The following is a 13,891-nucleotide window of genomic DNA, read 5'->3' on the forward strand; positions in this document are numbered from 1 at the left end:
AAGCTCTCAGGAGAAGTCTTTGGGAATTTTTGTATCAGAATATTAACATAGGGTAAGGTTCTTTCTCTTTCTACATGTTTACCAGTGGGCTTTAGACTGGTATGAGCACATGAATGCAGCACACTGGATATTTAATGTTTTGTGTCAGTCTTTTCCATGGATGCACATTCTGTAGGAGAATGCTCCATGGCAGATACTACTTTATCTTCTGTACCAGAGGGGGTGGGGGGTCTCTCCCTTGTGGGGCTGTGGAATGTGGCTTGGTGGGTGGGAAACAAGAAGCTCCAGGATCGCTATTCGGCCTTTGCCTTCTCTGTTTCCCCTTTCCTGTCTGTCTCACAGTCTTTCCTTTTTCTTCTCTGGGAGCCAGATGAAAAATTTACTTTTAGCCATTAGGGAATAGGAGGAGTGAAGGAGTACTGTGGGACTTCTGGTGGAAACTGGTGTACAGGACGTTGCTTTTTCTGGGAAGCTGTCCAGGGACAGGGCAGGCTGTGTGGGGACTTGGGGCACAAAAACTTCCAAGGACTCTGTCTTTTTGCTGATAGAGATTGAGATGTTTTTCAAGTTGGCTGCACAAGCTTCTCCAGCATTATCTCTTGTAGTTAGCTGTAATTGTTCTTTTTTTTTGATAATGATCCTTTTTCAGTCACTAGAGGATAGAGGCATTGTAGTTTCTTTGACTGTAAGAGCCAACAATAGCTATTGATCACAAGTATAGTAACTCAGATATGGCTTATTACAGCAATAGTATTTGTCATCCACTTCATGTCACATGTCTTTTATGTGGGATGAAAACTGCTAATATGGGTGAAAGGTCTTCCAATGCCAAATACGCCGCACCAAGTGAAGCTCTTTGTCAAGGATATTTCAAACTGTGCCAAACCTCAGCAGGCTACCTGCTGTGGTACCTGGTGCTCTGAGCTTCCCAGAGATGGAAGGAATGCAGTTTTATTTTTCCATGTCTGTTTCTCTTCAGATCTAAACAGTTGTCTTTTATTATTCATTGTATCAAAGGGTGATTAAATACACGTTGTACTTTGGTAGTTAATGCTCATTTCCTATCCCAAGATGGCTGACCTGAAAAAACAGAATTATGAATATGTTTTTGACTGTGAATATGTTAGCCTGATGGCTCTTAAGAGTATATTTATATATTTAATTCAGCTACAGCATTCAAGTAATTAGAGAAATTGAAGTGTTGGGAAAGTAAATCACACTGAATATAGTATAATTTCATATAATCTTAATATAAGTATTTCCAGGTGGTGAGGATATTTAGTGCAGTGATTTTAAGGATGATTCATGAAAAAAAACGAGTGATTAAAAATTTGCAGCTGAATGTCTTAATATCCAGAGACTTTTTTGTTTGTTTCAATTTCTGTCTCCTGTTCTTACTTGCTTGGGTAGCAAGAGCTGTAATACTTTGGTGTTTGAGGGAAGACCAGTATTGTCTTTAAGTTTACATTCCAGTTTTTGAGGGAAGACAAGTATTGTCTTTAGGTTTACATTCCTGTTTCAAAGCAATTTGTTTTCAGAGACTGATGTATTGTTCCAGGAATCCATAATTGCATAAAGTGTTTACTTTTGCAAGTAGCAAAGTGAACTGTCTTGCTAGGCAAAACTGCACAAGTGTTGTCTTGGGGGAGTAAACTGTTAACAGTGTGACTCCTGGAACCTTCATGCTTTAAAAACTATTTTTACCAGAAGGAATTTTATTGTATTTTGGGTCCATTTGTGATTCTATTCATGTGTATTGTTTTAATGGCCTGCATGTGATAAAATTTAGCAGTAAGTAAAACATACAGATTTTCACATTGGTGCTCAGAATTTGGAAGTTTCCACTACAGCTGTGGTGTAGTAACCTTTTCTCTTTGGATGCTTGCCCTCTATGAGCCTCTTCATCTAATTTAGGAATGCTGTCTTACTTGGCTTTCACTGTTGAAACTGATTATCTTCGAAGACATCTGTGATTCAATTTCACCACCAGCCCTCTTAACACTCCTCACGTCTCCAGTGTTTGCAAGTACCCTTGTAGGTTCTTGTTGCAGCTGTCATGGTAAAGCACAGAACAGGGCTCTGCTCCTGACCAATGCTGGTACTTCTCTCAATCCTTGCCCTTTGAAGGGCAGTGCTGCTCCACCACCTGCCCTTTCTTGCTGCCAGACGTTGCCAGGCCACTCTCCTGGTAAAACACGAAGCCACGCTCATGATACAGGCGGAGACTGGGGCAACTTCAACTTTCTAATCTCAGTTGTGGGGATGAAAAAGAATGATTGTCAACAGTAGAATGCTTCCATTCACCAAGGCATCCGAAATTAATTTATGAGTGATCAGGTATTAGAAGTTCAGTGCAATCAAATTGTATGAGTGAAATAAATGAAATTAAGAGCTTTGGGGGTAACCTATGAACTATGTGCTTTAGTTCTTAAGTACCGTGTCTTGCTTTTAAGACAGAGGCTGATGTGAATCATTGTAGTCATTCTTGTTTTCAGTGGTGAGCATAAGGAGATACCTAAGGAAGAATAAATGGGGCAAACAAGTATAATTTAGTATATTTCCCTAGTACTCTCTCAGCCTTCGGCTGTTTTTAGCTAAGGGATTTCCTGAACCTGTTGTGCATTGTTACTCTAGTAACCTTCAGTGAAGCAGCTCTTCCTGGTGTTTTCCCAGCATCCCCTCAAACCTATTTAAACTTACCTCCTCAGTACCCTTAGGCAAGAACTTCTGTGCAGCAGGGATTTTTTAAGCTTGCTTCCTGTCACCTTCACTAAATGTTCTAGTTTCTGTCAGTCCTCATCCATCTTCCTTATGTCATTTGTAATTTGTACACCTCTTATCTGAGTTCCTCTGTGGTTACTCATCCAGCATGAAGAGTCCCACGATACTTTATTCCTCTTCAGTTTGTATCAATTTCTTACCTTTGGTAACCTCACTTGGCTTTCAGTGTATCTCTTTTATCTCTGTTTCTTATCTGTCTGGTTTGATAGCAGGCGACTGTGTTTCTACATGGTGGCATAAGTATGTTTTCTGAGTTTTTTCCTCTCTTCTTTTGCTAATAATTCATGATATTTGATGTGGGTTTTTATTACTGATGAGTACTGAGCAGATATTTTCATGGAATTACCTATCATAATTGAAAATTTTTGCTTCTGAGTGAAAATGGACAGCTCAGAGACTGCCATTTTCTACATCAGGTCAATATTTTTTTTGTTCAAATACATTATGCCTTCACATTATGCCTTCACAACAAAAACAGATGTATGAACTACATCTGTTTTTGTTGTGCAGTCAATGCAGCTATTTGCAGTTATCTGTCAGCCTTATAGCCTTTGAATAGCTTAATGTAAAAAAAAAAAAAAATAAACAGATCAGGGTATAAATTTCTTCATGGTTATTGTACTTTAGACCAAAAAAAGGAAGGTAATTTTTTGCAAATAACATCTCAATCTTTTTCATTCTGTTCGCTTCCTTTGCTTTTCATGGGAGATAAGGAGTGAAGAGGCAAAATGGTTTATTTTCATTTGTATGGACAGCTTCTGTTTGGATATTTGACATCAGTACCTCCCAAGGCAAAGATTCTGCCTCTGTTTACATGAAAAACGCACCTGTCTGTCTAGCTATATCCTTGTGGGTTTCAGTGCCTGCTTTTACTCCCCAAATTACTGATAAAATATTTCAGCCAGCTCTACTTTTTTTCTAGTTAGTGTGAAATCACACATTTTATTATAAAATCTGTTAGACTTTGACCGAGGTCTGTGCTGTATTCCTTTGATGCCAGATTATTCCTAACTGTCCTGTTGGATCCACAGTGACCTGATCCTCAAGGGCCATAAGTATGTATAGCATCATTTCAAGTGGCATTTTGGAACCAAGGATTTGATATTTCTCTCTCTGCTATTCTGTACAGATGAAGTTCCTAACGCAATGTGGCAGCAATGTATCTGGTTTTAAATGGTTTAGATGTGCTCCTCATATGCAGGAGGACAGGTGACTGGGTGCCTCAGGGTGTATGTGAAAGGGAATAGGTTGTTTACTGTTTTTGAGATGGTAGTTTTCTTCTCTCAACGCCAATAACTTTACAGTCTCTCACAAAATAAAAGCCCAGTGATTATTCTGAGACCCACATACAGTTTCAGTACTTCATATATCTTATTTTGTATATTTTTGTGCCATATGCATTCGTGTGACACTGCTTAGCTATGGGACAGATTTCTGTTACCTGACTGTTGCAAACTAGCAGCATCTCAGTTCTAAGTAGTGTTTAAATTAATTTCAGTGAATAATTTCAGGTGGATTTGATTAGAGTGCATCTAATGGAAATTTTTATTATATGTTTGATAGGAATTCAATAACTTGAGATGTGATTTGAAGGCTGATTATTATATTTTGATGGCTTATGTAGCTTTTACTTGGATTTCCATTTTGAATAAATATCATGTTTTCATGTGGTCTAAAATACTCTTAGAATGCTTTAGTGACAACACTTAGAATGCTGTAATGAGAGCATCTACCTATGTGGAATCTGATTTCAGGGCTTAGGGTCAAAATTCCTATCTATTTGAAGGTCTGTAAAAATAAATATTTGTTAAAGTGTAGAGATGGAGAGTTTCTCTACTCATTTAATGATGGCTTTTGACAGGAAGCTACATGGGATGAAGAAGGTTGTATTTGTAAAACAATTCTGTTTTTGCTGAAAGCCGTCTATCACTGACACAGAGCAAATAAATAGATATGATGATGCACAAAAGGCTCAAAAACTAAAATCCAAGGATTTTTCTGAAGTTGAATTCTAGGGCAAAACGTGCAGCTCAGTATTTTTTCTCGATCAAGTCTCAGATGTAGCTCAGCCAGGAAAATTCCTTTTGACCAGGCTCTTAGGAATGCTGGGACATTTTATTGTCTTGTAGTCAGTGGAAACCATGTGCGACACAGCAGGTACTAACCACCTCTGCAGGTCGCAGCAGTTTTAAAAATACAGCAGTTTTGATACTTCTATACACTTCTAATGCAAGAAAGTGGATGCTATTTTAAAACTTCCCTTTAGATCCCTTTTCTGCGTTAGAAGATCTGATCCGTGAAAATACTACTGTACTTCTTACCACTCATACAAACAAAACCAAAATTATAACTGAAAAGGTAAGGTCTCAAAAGAATTGCCAGGAATAAGATTCTGTGTGTGGCCATGCTCTCTAAATACAGTGTGAGATTTTTTTATTCCATGGCTCTGTTGCCTGGCTAGGCCTGAATGCATAGAGGAGATGTCCACTTAGATAGCAACTGCAAGATAGGTACATTTGTTCATGGTGTTTAATACAGCTCCTTATAGTTTAATTTTTTTCACGATGTTCAGACTTTTCTGTAAAAGTGTTGTCTTTTTCTCATGGGCTTTCCTATGCTGCTCTGCTTTATCATACCTTGTGAATAAAGTTTCTCTAAGTACATCTATTTCTTTCCATCACCCTTCTCTATCTTCTGTCTTCTTTGCTCTTGAATCAAACATCTCATCTTTCTTTCTGAGTTCATTGTGGGCTTTGCTAAGAGAAATTGAGAGTAATATTCTTATTCTATCCTCTTTGGTGTTAAAAGCCCCCTATGTAAGAATTAGATCTGTGCCTCACAGCTGCAGGCTAGCTCAAACTTAGGTTTTGTCCTGCAAGTGTTTCATATGTTTAGTCGAGTACCATGAGCTCAGAATTCAGAGCTGACAATTTTGAATTTTGTTTTGGGCCTTCATGGATAAGATTTCCCTCAGTTCCACCACTCAGCCAAACTTGTGTCTGTCTCACCAGAAGTACTGGGAGGCACATAGGATCCAAAGGCCATTTCCTGTTAAATATCAAAAATGTACTTAGGTACGTGAGAATTACATAAATGGAAAAAGATGCATATCGATATTAGTTTGCCAAAAGTCCTTAATGTCAGAAAGAAGTATTTACCAGTTCTGCTTTGAAATATGGCTAAATTGTGTTGCAGATTTTTTCCACAGTCATTTAGTGTGATTTACAGCAGTAGGCCTGTAAAATTTTGGATTCACTCTCAAACAATCAGAAATATTTGTCTTCTCAAAAATCTATACTGTTGCAAAATTTGGTAGGTTTTGAATTCAAAGTATTTTTTGACTGCTGCTAAGAATACTCATTAATCTCTCTATAGTTTATTTTATTTAGAAAACATCATTTAACAACCTTAAACAGCATATTTTAAGGTGAGGTAATAGTCTGAATAAAAAGCCCTGGAAGGAGAAGCCTGAGTCCATGTTCTGGACTATTTCTGTGCAGGAAATGAGCACAATGCAGGCCAGTGAAGTGAAGCATCATCAGTTGTTTGCTGCTCAGATGGGAGGCAGACCTGCACAGGAAGAGGATTGCTCAGGGTGCTGCATGGCACACGTGCTTTGTTGGTATTAGCACCTCAGAACCACTGAGTTTCCTGAGTTTTTGCTTGACAGCAAACTAGATGAAGCATGACACAGAACTAAACCACTTTGTTCATGCTCGATTACTGGAAGGGGATAAGCATTTAGCCACATCAGTACCTCCTTGTGCCAGCCCTGGCCTTTGGCTGCTGTGTTGGCTGTCGCGGGGTTTGTGCCAAATAATCTTCAAACCAAGTGATCCTTACAAGAATTATGAGGAAGATGGTTATATTGGGATGTATTAACACCTTTTTTGTAGTATCAGTTACACTTCCAGTACATGGATAGTATGAATAACAGTAGTGACCTCACTTTGCTGTGCAATTCAAGGTGTTTACTGGCCTAATCGGGTACCAAAAAATTATACCAATCACATCTCTGTCATTAAGACTTCCTATTTTGGCCAAGTGTTGTTTTGAATATCCCTTCCACTTAAAGGCTTTGGAAGATGGTGAAAGGATGCGAATTCAGTCTTCTATGTTTCGCATTAATTCATTCGCATTTTTAACAAGTTTTCTGTATTTCTGTGTTCAGTGAATTAATTCAGCTTTTTGAAGTCTGAGTTTACTGTTTTTCCTGGGGAATTCTGTGACAACTTTGTTTTCATTTATACATACAGATATTAAGCTTTAGATTTAAGGTCAGTGTTTAGTTAAATAATATTGGACCATTATACACAAAGATGTCTATGGGAGGAGGTTGGAGGAAGCAAACTGTGCTTGAACAACGTATTTTTACTTATGAGTAGAACCACAGCACAAAAGCAATGGACTGTTGAAAAGTAGAAAATAAAAGGCCAGTGCTCAGTTCAGTTTTTAAATCTGTATACGTGTTAGATTTGGGATGTTAAATAATGTATTTTGTACTGATGGTCTAGTAGGTCATTAAAAGTCTTGGTAGTAAAATCAATAAGTCTGTTAGCTCTTAGTTTATGTTGCTACTTAAAATGTTATAGGATTGACTATCCTTCACAAAGTATTTGTACTTGTAAATACTCAGATCAGTTTTATGCAAATTGCTTTCAGAATAGCATTCTCTAGAGGTGTTTTTTTGGTTTTTTTTTTTTTTGTAACCTCTATCCTTCTGCATAAGTAATTATGGGCAAAATTTTTAAATCTTTAGCTTGTCAACACACCTTTATTTTTGATGACTCACATTTTGCTTTATGCGGACTGTATTTCATTTGTTACTTCTTACTCCTGCCAGCATTCGTTAGATTTTCATTTTGTGGTTGTATTTGTTACCTCATAGACCAGAGCCTAGTGAGGAAAGAAATTAAAATGGTTTAGGAGTATCTTGAGACATTTATCTGTGTGAATAAATGCCCCTTGTACAGAACTGGAAGTAATGAAATTTTCAAAACTTGGACTGTAAAGCCTAAAACCCAACTAACAAGAGCTGTTCATGGTTGCTACTGTATGGAGCATTTGTTTAGCAAAAAGCAAACACAATCCTTGGATAGAACTTTGCTGAAGAGATGTTGGTGGCACAGTGGCATGCCAGTTTACAAATGAGAGAGCAGTGAGTAGGCAGACTCATCAGTTTGTGGAGTGTTATAGACTGGCTTTCTTCCTTCCTCTGTGTTTATATTCCACTTTCTTTACTAAGCTGCTGTATATTAATTCTTGGTTTTTGTATAAATTGTGCAATAAACACCTGTTATAAAAGCAATGACAGCTGATAAGCAGTTTCACAAGATGAAACAAAATTTTGAATTCTTCAAGCATTGCCTTCTTCCATTTTAATGTATTTTTTAAAATATGAGAGCAAAAGGAACCAGGCTGTTGGTGAAAGGTGGTGTATCAATGTAAAATGATTTCTAAGCAAAGGAAAAGATGAAGGAAAATTCCAAGTGACATTGGAATCAGCTTTTTGTTTTCCAAATTATCCTTGCCCAATATTTACCCAAAGTCTGCCATTTCTTCCTTTCGGTACCCATTGTGAATAGCATAGACTTGTACCATATTCCTTGTATCTGTCACAAAGAGGCTGATGAAGAGGAAGGATGGTTCATTCAAGGAAGGATGCTGCTTTCCTAGCTGTAATAAACCCAGCTTCTCCAGGACTCAAAGAAATATAATAGTTTCCTCCAGTTAGTTTCTTACAATGTCATACTAGTTTGGTTTTTCGTGGTTTTTGTTTTTTTCTTAATATATGATAAATTTAGTTTTTGGCTGAATCTTGCCATGTTTAAGGCAGGTTTTTAGGTCGTGTTTGTGGAGCAGCTTACAGATGAGGACTACTACAACACATCAAAGTTTAGTTGTATGTGTTCCTTCCATGAGTCAGTGGCAAAAGTAGGAAATAGAGCTCATGATTATTCTTAGTCCCAGGGACATTTCATCCCAATAATAGGCTCATATACTTTGGTCTTTGAACAATACCCTGTCCTTATATAGCTTTTAAAAATAATCATTGCACAGAAACAGAGTTGATCTGATTGCCAAATATGATGGTAGGCATTTTTTATCTCTGCAAGCATGTTGACAGGAACCTTTGGTTTCCTTTGCTTCCTCTAAAGTGTTAAGGAATACTCCATTGTTCAGATTATCTGACTGAATTCTACACCTGTAGATTTCTAAAAAAGAAATGTTGAGGTTTTTGTTTTGTTGTTTTTCTTTTCTTGTGGAAGTGTTATTGTTTTGCGGGGGGATTTTTTTTTGTTGTGGGGTTGTTTTGGGGGTTTTTTTTGGTGGGTTTTTTTACTTATTCTTTTTCCTATGTTTCCTGTCTCTGAGAAGGGAAGTTCTATAAGAGGAAGGGGGGTGAGTGAGTCAGGGTTATACTGGATTATCAAGAGTGAACCACTATCAGCATGTATAATTTTTAGTCGTTTTCCTGTGTCTTCTGGAGATCTTAAAAAATTCACATATTTCTTCAGATTTTTTTCTCTTCTGTATTTTGTCCTGGACTTAGTGCATTCGTATTTGAGTCACTTACCAGTAGCTAGTGGCAGAAGTATCATCTGTCAAGGAGTTTTATAAGAAGCTACGATAGTTCCCATGGTGGCAAAATAAAAATGGGAAGAGCTTTTTTCACACAATGGAAATCTGAGTCACAAAACATAAATTCTGAACTCTGGGAGAGTGGACTAACAGAGCTCAGAACTTGGGTCTTCATTTCCCTCTTTTGTACCTGAATCACAAGACTCTATTCTGTTCCTTTGGATTAGTAACATGTATTTTGTAGAATCCTTGTGTTTTACCACAATCGAGCATATGGATCAGAGATCTGTTTCTAATAGAACTAATTAAGTGAAATGAGCTCTGTACATATGCTTTAGATTTTGAGGCTTTAATATTTGGGGTGGATGGATTTTTAGAAGTCAAAATAAACAATTCACCTTATGAAATTCATATTTCAAACTTCCTTTCATCTTAGTTCCTATGCAGTTATGATTTGCAGTTTTGCCAGCTAAAAGAGCTGTCTTTGTATGATTATTCTATAAAATGATTATAGAGGAATTATCTGTTGTTTAGGAGTAGTTTGGTGTACTTTTGTGAAAGTTCTATCTGGAAAATATTCTTAGTTGCCAAACAGATCTTTTTCTAACTCTGAAAACTGTTTTTCCAGGACACTTGATTGAGTTATATATTATGAGTTGGAAAGTTGGTGTATTGCTTATTATTGCAGGTGATTGTTTAACAAAGTGTATCAATGTGGATGCAGAAAGATTAAACACTTACTAGATGCAATGAAGAAGGAAATCCAGCAATAACCTAATTTTTGTAATGACATAAATAACTGCAGAGGTATGCATTCCTACTTCTATTCTAGACTATTCTAGGAGGGTTTTCTTTCAGAAATATTTGTAGTTGTTAATTTATTTTTTTTCATGGGCATAGTAATGCCTAGGCATGAAAGCAGAAGTTATATACATGTGTAGCGTGTAGGTAGATATACACATTTTCAAGTTTTTGCAGGAGTAACAAGTATTTGTTGTTAAAATTACTTTGTCTTGGTTATTGTCTGTGACATCCAATAATTCTGAAGGAGGAGGGCACAGATGCATGCTTTGCTTTGTGTACTTATACACAGGCTGAATCTGCCACGTGTTTTTGTACAGTGCTCTCCAAGTTTGGAGCTCTCTGAGCATTTTGTTCTGTTCATCCATGTCCTGCAGTAAATGCAGGGCTCAGGTGTTCCTTCCATGTCATAATTAAAGGCAGTGGCAGAAAGGAAGTGACACTGCCTAATTCCCTGTCCAGTCCTGTTTGCTGGGCCACACTGCCTTCCAGCAAGTAAAATTACCTTCATGCAGTGATTACAAAGTTGACACAGCCAAAACCCATCTATGCTATTACATGTTGATCATGCTTCACTTCACTTTTCAGTAGATCCAGGAGGACAGGGCTGCTTTCTGACCTCCTACTAGTCAACTGCTGCTGTTTTGGTTTGGTTGGGAGGTTATAGTATCTCCATTATCAAGCCCGGTTTTCACATTGCATATGACTGGTATTTAAAAATTCCTTAAATTATTAGATCTTTGCAGTATTCTCTAGCCTGACCTCACTCTTGGTAGTTCAAGAGAAAATTGATTCAGAATATAGTAATTTGCTGAGAAGCGAAGAAACCCAAAACTCTTGTCTTCGGGCTTTGCTCTCTATTTAGAAATCTTGCTGATGAGGTATAACTTCAAAAGACAGATTCATTTTGAAATTTAAAAAAAATGCATCTTTCTCATTAACCAAAATACGCTTACTGATTCAGTAGATCTTTACAAGTTTATGTGAAATAAAAATTTAGTATTTAATCTTTGTATCTTAGGTGTTCTGGGGTTGATTCAGACCATGTTGGCTCTTCAGTATATCTGTCATGGACAAAGATGGTTGGCAACAAAGCATAGACTATGACTGACAAAATGGTACTTCAGAAATCAAGTTCTACAAGGGATTTGGCCTATATGGCATTAATTTGACTCAGTGAAAGGAAGGTAGCAAAAATCTGAGCTTGAGTCAAAGGAAAACATCAGCTAGGAGGTGTTAAATATGATGTAAGTAATATAAATGAGACCTGTGCTGTATGTTACATAAAATGCTGTTGATATAACATCATTTAGTGTTAACATATTGTTATATTTTACCACAGTAGCTATTATATACTGGTGAATGATCATCTTGGTTCACTTTTGTGTAAAGCAGCGTTGTGTGATTTTAATTGCAGAAGGTTAAGGTTTTTCTCATCAGTATGAAATCCCTTCTCTGCAGAGATAAAATGTCTGTGCGATGTTCTACAACTAAGGAAGAAGTTCCACCTCTAACCAGCCTCATGTTGCCAGTGAAAGTATATTATAATTGTAAACCCTGAAGGCTGGCTGCTGAGGCATTAAAACCACTATTTGTGTATAATTTGGACGGTGTTATTTTGAGCTGTAGCTCCAATGTGATCCCTTAGGATATCTCCCCTGCTGGAATCCAGTGAGTAAAAGGGTCTCTGGAGCATATCTCTATCTGCTCAGCTCTTCTAGTCCACCAGGCTGCCAGCGCAATTGTCCCTTTGTCACTGCATCAGTCTGCTGTGACCTGGAGAAGAAAGCCTTTGTTACTGCAAGAGATGCAGACTGGTTTCTTTACAGTCTCCTGGTGGCAATGAGACCTAAAATAAGTGCTCTGATTCAATGGTCCTTTGGCTTCTGTTAGAATTATTCACTAAGTTGCCAAACCTTGATGATTTTAGTTGCTGTTTCTTTCAAATTAATACCCTGTCTTAAACTTATGAATGGAAAGTAAGATGGAAAAACTTGCTAATGGAAGGTAAGATGGAAAATTTTTGACACTGCTCCATCCTTCATATTGGGGAAGGAAGGGAACCATCCTAAGTTGAAAAATGCAGCTACACACACTGCCAGGTCTGATAAAGTGGAGTACATGCTTCCTGAGGTGTCCTGGGAAAGCCCTCCCCAAGACAGGAAAAGTACATTGCTGAAATGGATAGACATCTTCAGGCAAGTGAAATGCCCAGAGAGGGAGAATCATTGGCCCACCCCAGTGCCATCATCTCTGCACCATAATTGTTGAAAATCTTTTCTGAAATCAGTGAGCTTTATATCTTTGCCTCAAGAAGGGACTGAGATCTAGTATCACATAAGCATATCTGAGCAAAAGTGGTGCAATATGCGCTTTGCGGTTCTAAAGAAAAAGTACGTAAGTGAAAAATTGAGGCATGATTTATCATGGATTTTTGATACCAAAGAAGGACTTGAGATAATGATCTCATAGAGTAAGAATCAAAATTAAAGAGAAAAAAAGCAGATGTCCTGCATATAAATTACCAGGAATTTGTCATCTCTTACTGTTTGTACATGCTGCGATGTATGTTCAAGCGCAGACAAGTTTCTAGTTGGTTTCAAGTTTCACCTTTGCCATCAGATAAAAAGAAGCTGTCTCAGATGTTAAAATATTTTTTTCTTGTTTATACAAATGCAAACCAAAAATCATTTCACTTTTTTCCTTTCCTTATGATTTTGTATATTGGAACAGAAGTGTTCTGATGCACTTAGTGACTGGTGTTGTTCTAAGAGGGAAGGAAGGGGCTTTGTGATTTAGATGGAGCCTTTTGGATGCGTGTCTCTCCTGTGCATTTTCTGCTCACATCCTAGCAGCTGCTGGTTCTGGCCATGTCCTGTGCAGCTGTGCCCAGCAGGCAGTGCCTCTGCAGGGACAGACACACTGCCCTCTGGGCAAGGAAGTGCCCCAGATGGCACCTCTGTGTGACTTCATTCCTTAACTCACTGCAGGGCTCAAGCCTCAGGGATCCAGCAAGCTCACTAGGTGAATATGTACCTGAAAATAGCTCCTGCAGCACAGCACATTATTGTGGGACACTGATTGTGCCAGGCAAGGCAGAGCTCTGCTCAAACTTGCACCAAGTTGTGTTCCCATCTGTCCCAAGTACAGAAAGCTTCCAGGTTTCTAGATTTGCTCCTTTTTCCTATGATAGTTTTATTATTTTTATTTTTTTTTCAGCTTTCTCGTAGTGTATCTTCTCGTTCTCCTTTCAAATGCTCTCTAGTTAAAACTTGCTTTCACTAGCATATTATAAACAAAAATATAATAATAAAAATAAGCATGTTTATATTTCTAGAAACCTGGAATGAAACAAGTTTGTTGTCACATACAAAACTATACCTTTAGATTTTTGAGTGTGGGGTAGTTTTTTTGTTTTCTTTGTTGGTTGGGGATTTTTTTAAATGTATAAGCTGTCTAATTAGTATAAATTCTTGCTTCTGCAATGAATAAATGAAATAGAAACTCACAAGCATAATGCACAAGGAGTGCATCTGAATATGCAGTTGAGAACTCAAATTTGTTCTGTTTCCAAAAAGTGGTTTTATATTCATGGAGACTTATGATAAATATGTCCTCAGAAGTCCATGGAAATACAAACCACTAATTTGTATTTCTTTGTGTTTTCAGTTGAGTGCTCAGTGTTCTTCTTGTGTCACACAGTGATTGTTACACAAATACATGGGAT

General features: G+C 37.5%; 1 protein-coding gene across 2 annotated transcripts in view; it reads left to right on the forward strand.

Annotated features, from left to right (window-relative positions):
* CBLB (Cbl proto-oncogene B) overlaps positions 1-13,891 on the forward strand; it is a 125,815-nt gene that overhangs the window by 52,491 nt on the left and 59,433 nt on the right. The window lies entirely within an intron of this gene.

This window comes from Passer domesticus, chromosome 2 (genome assembly GCF_036417665.1).
Source record: "Passer domesticus isolate bPasDom1 chromosome 2, bPasDom1.hap1, whole genome shotgun sequence".
NCBI classification, from domain to species: Eukaryota; Metazoa; Chordata; class Aves; order Passeriformes; family Passeridae; genus Passer; species Passer domesticus.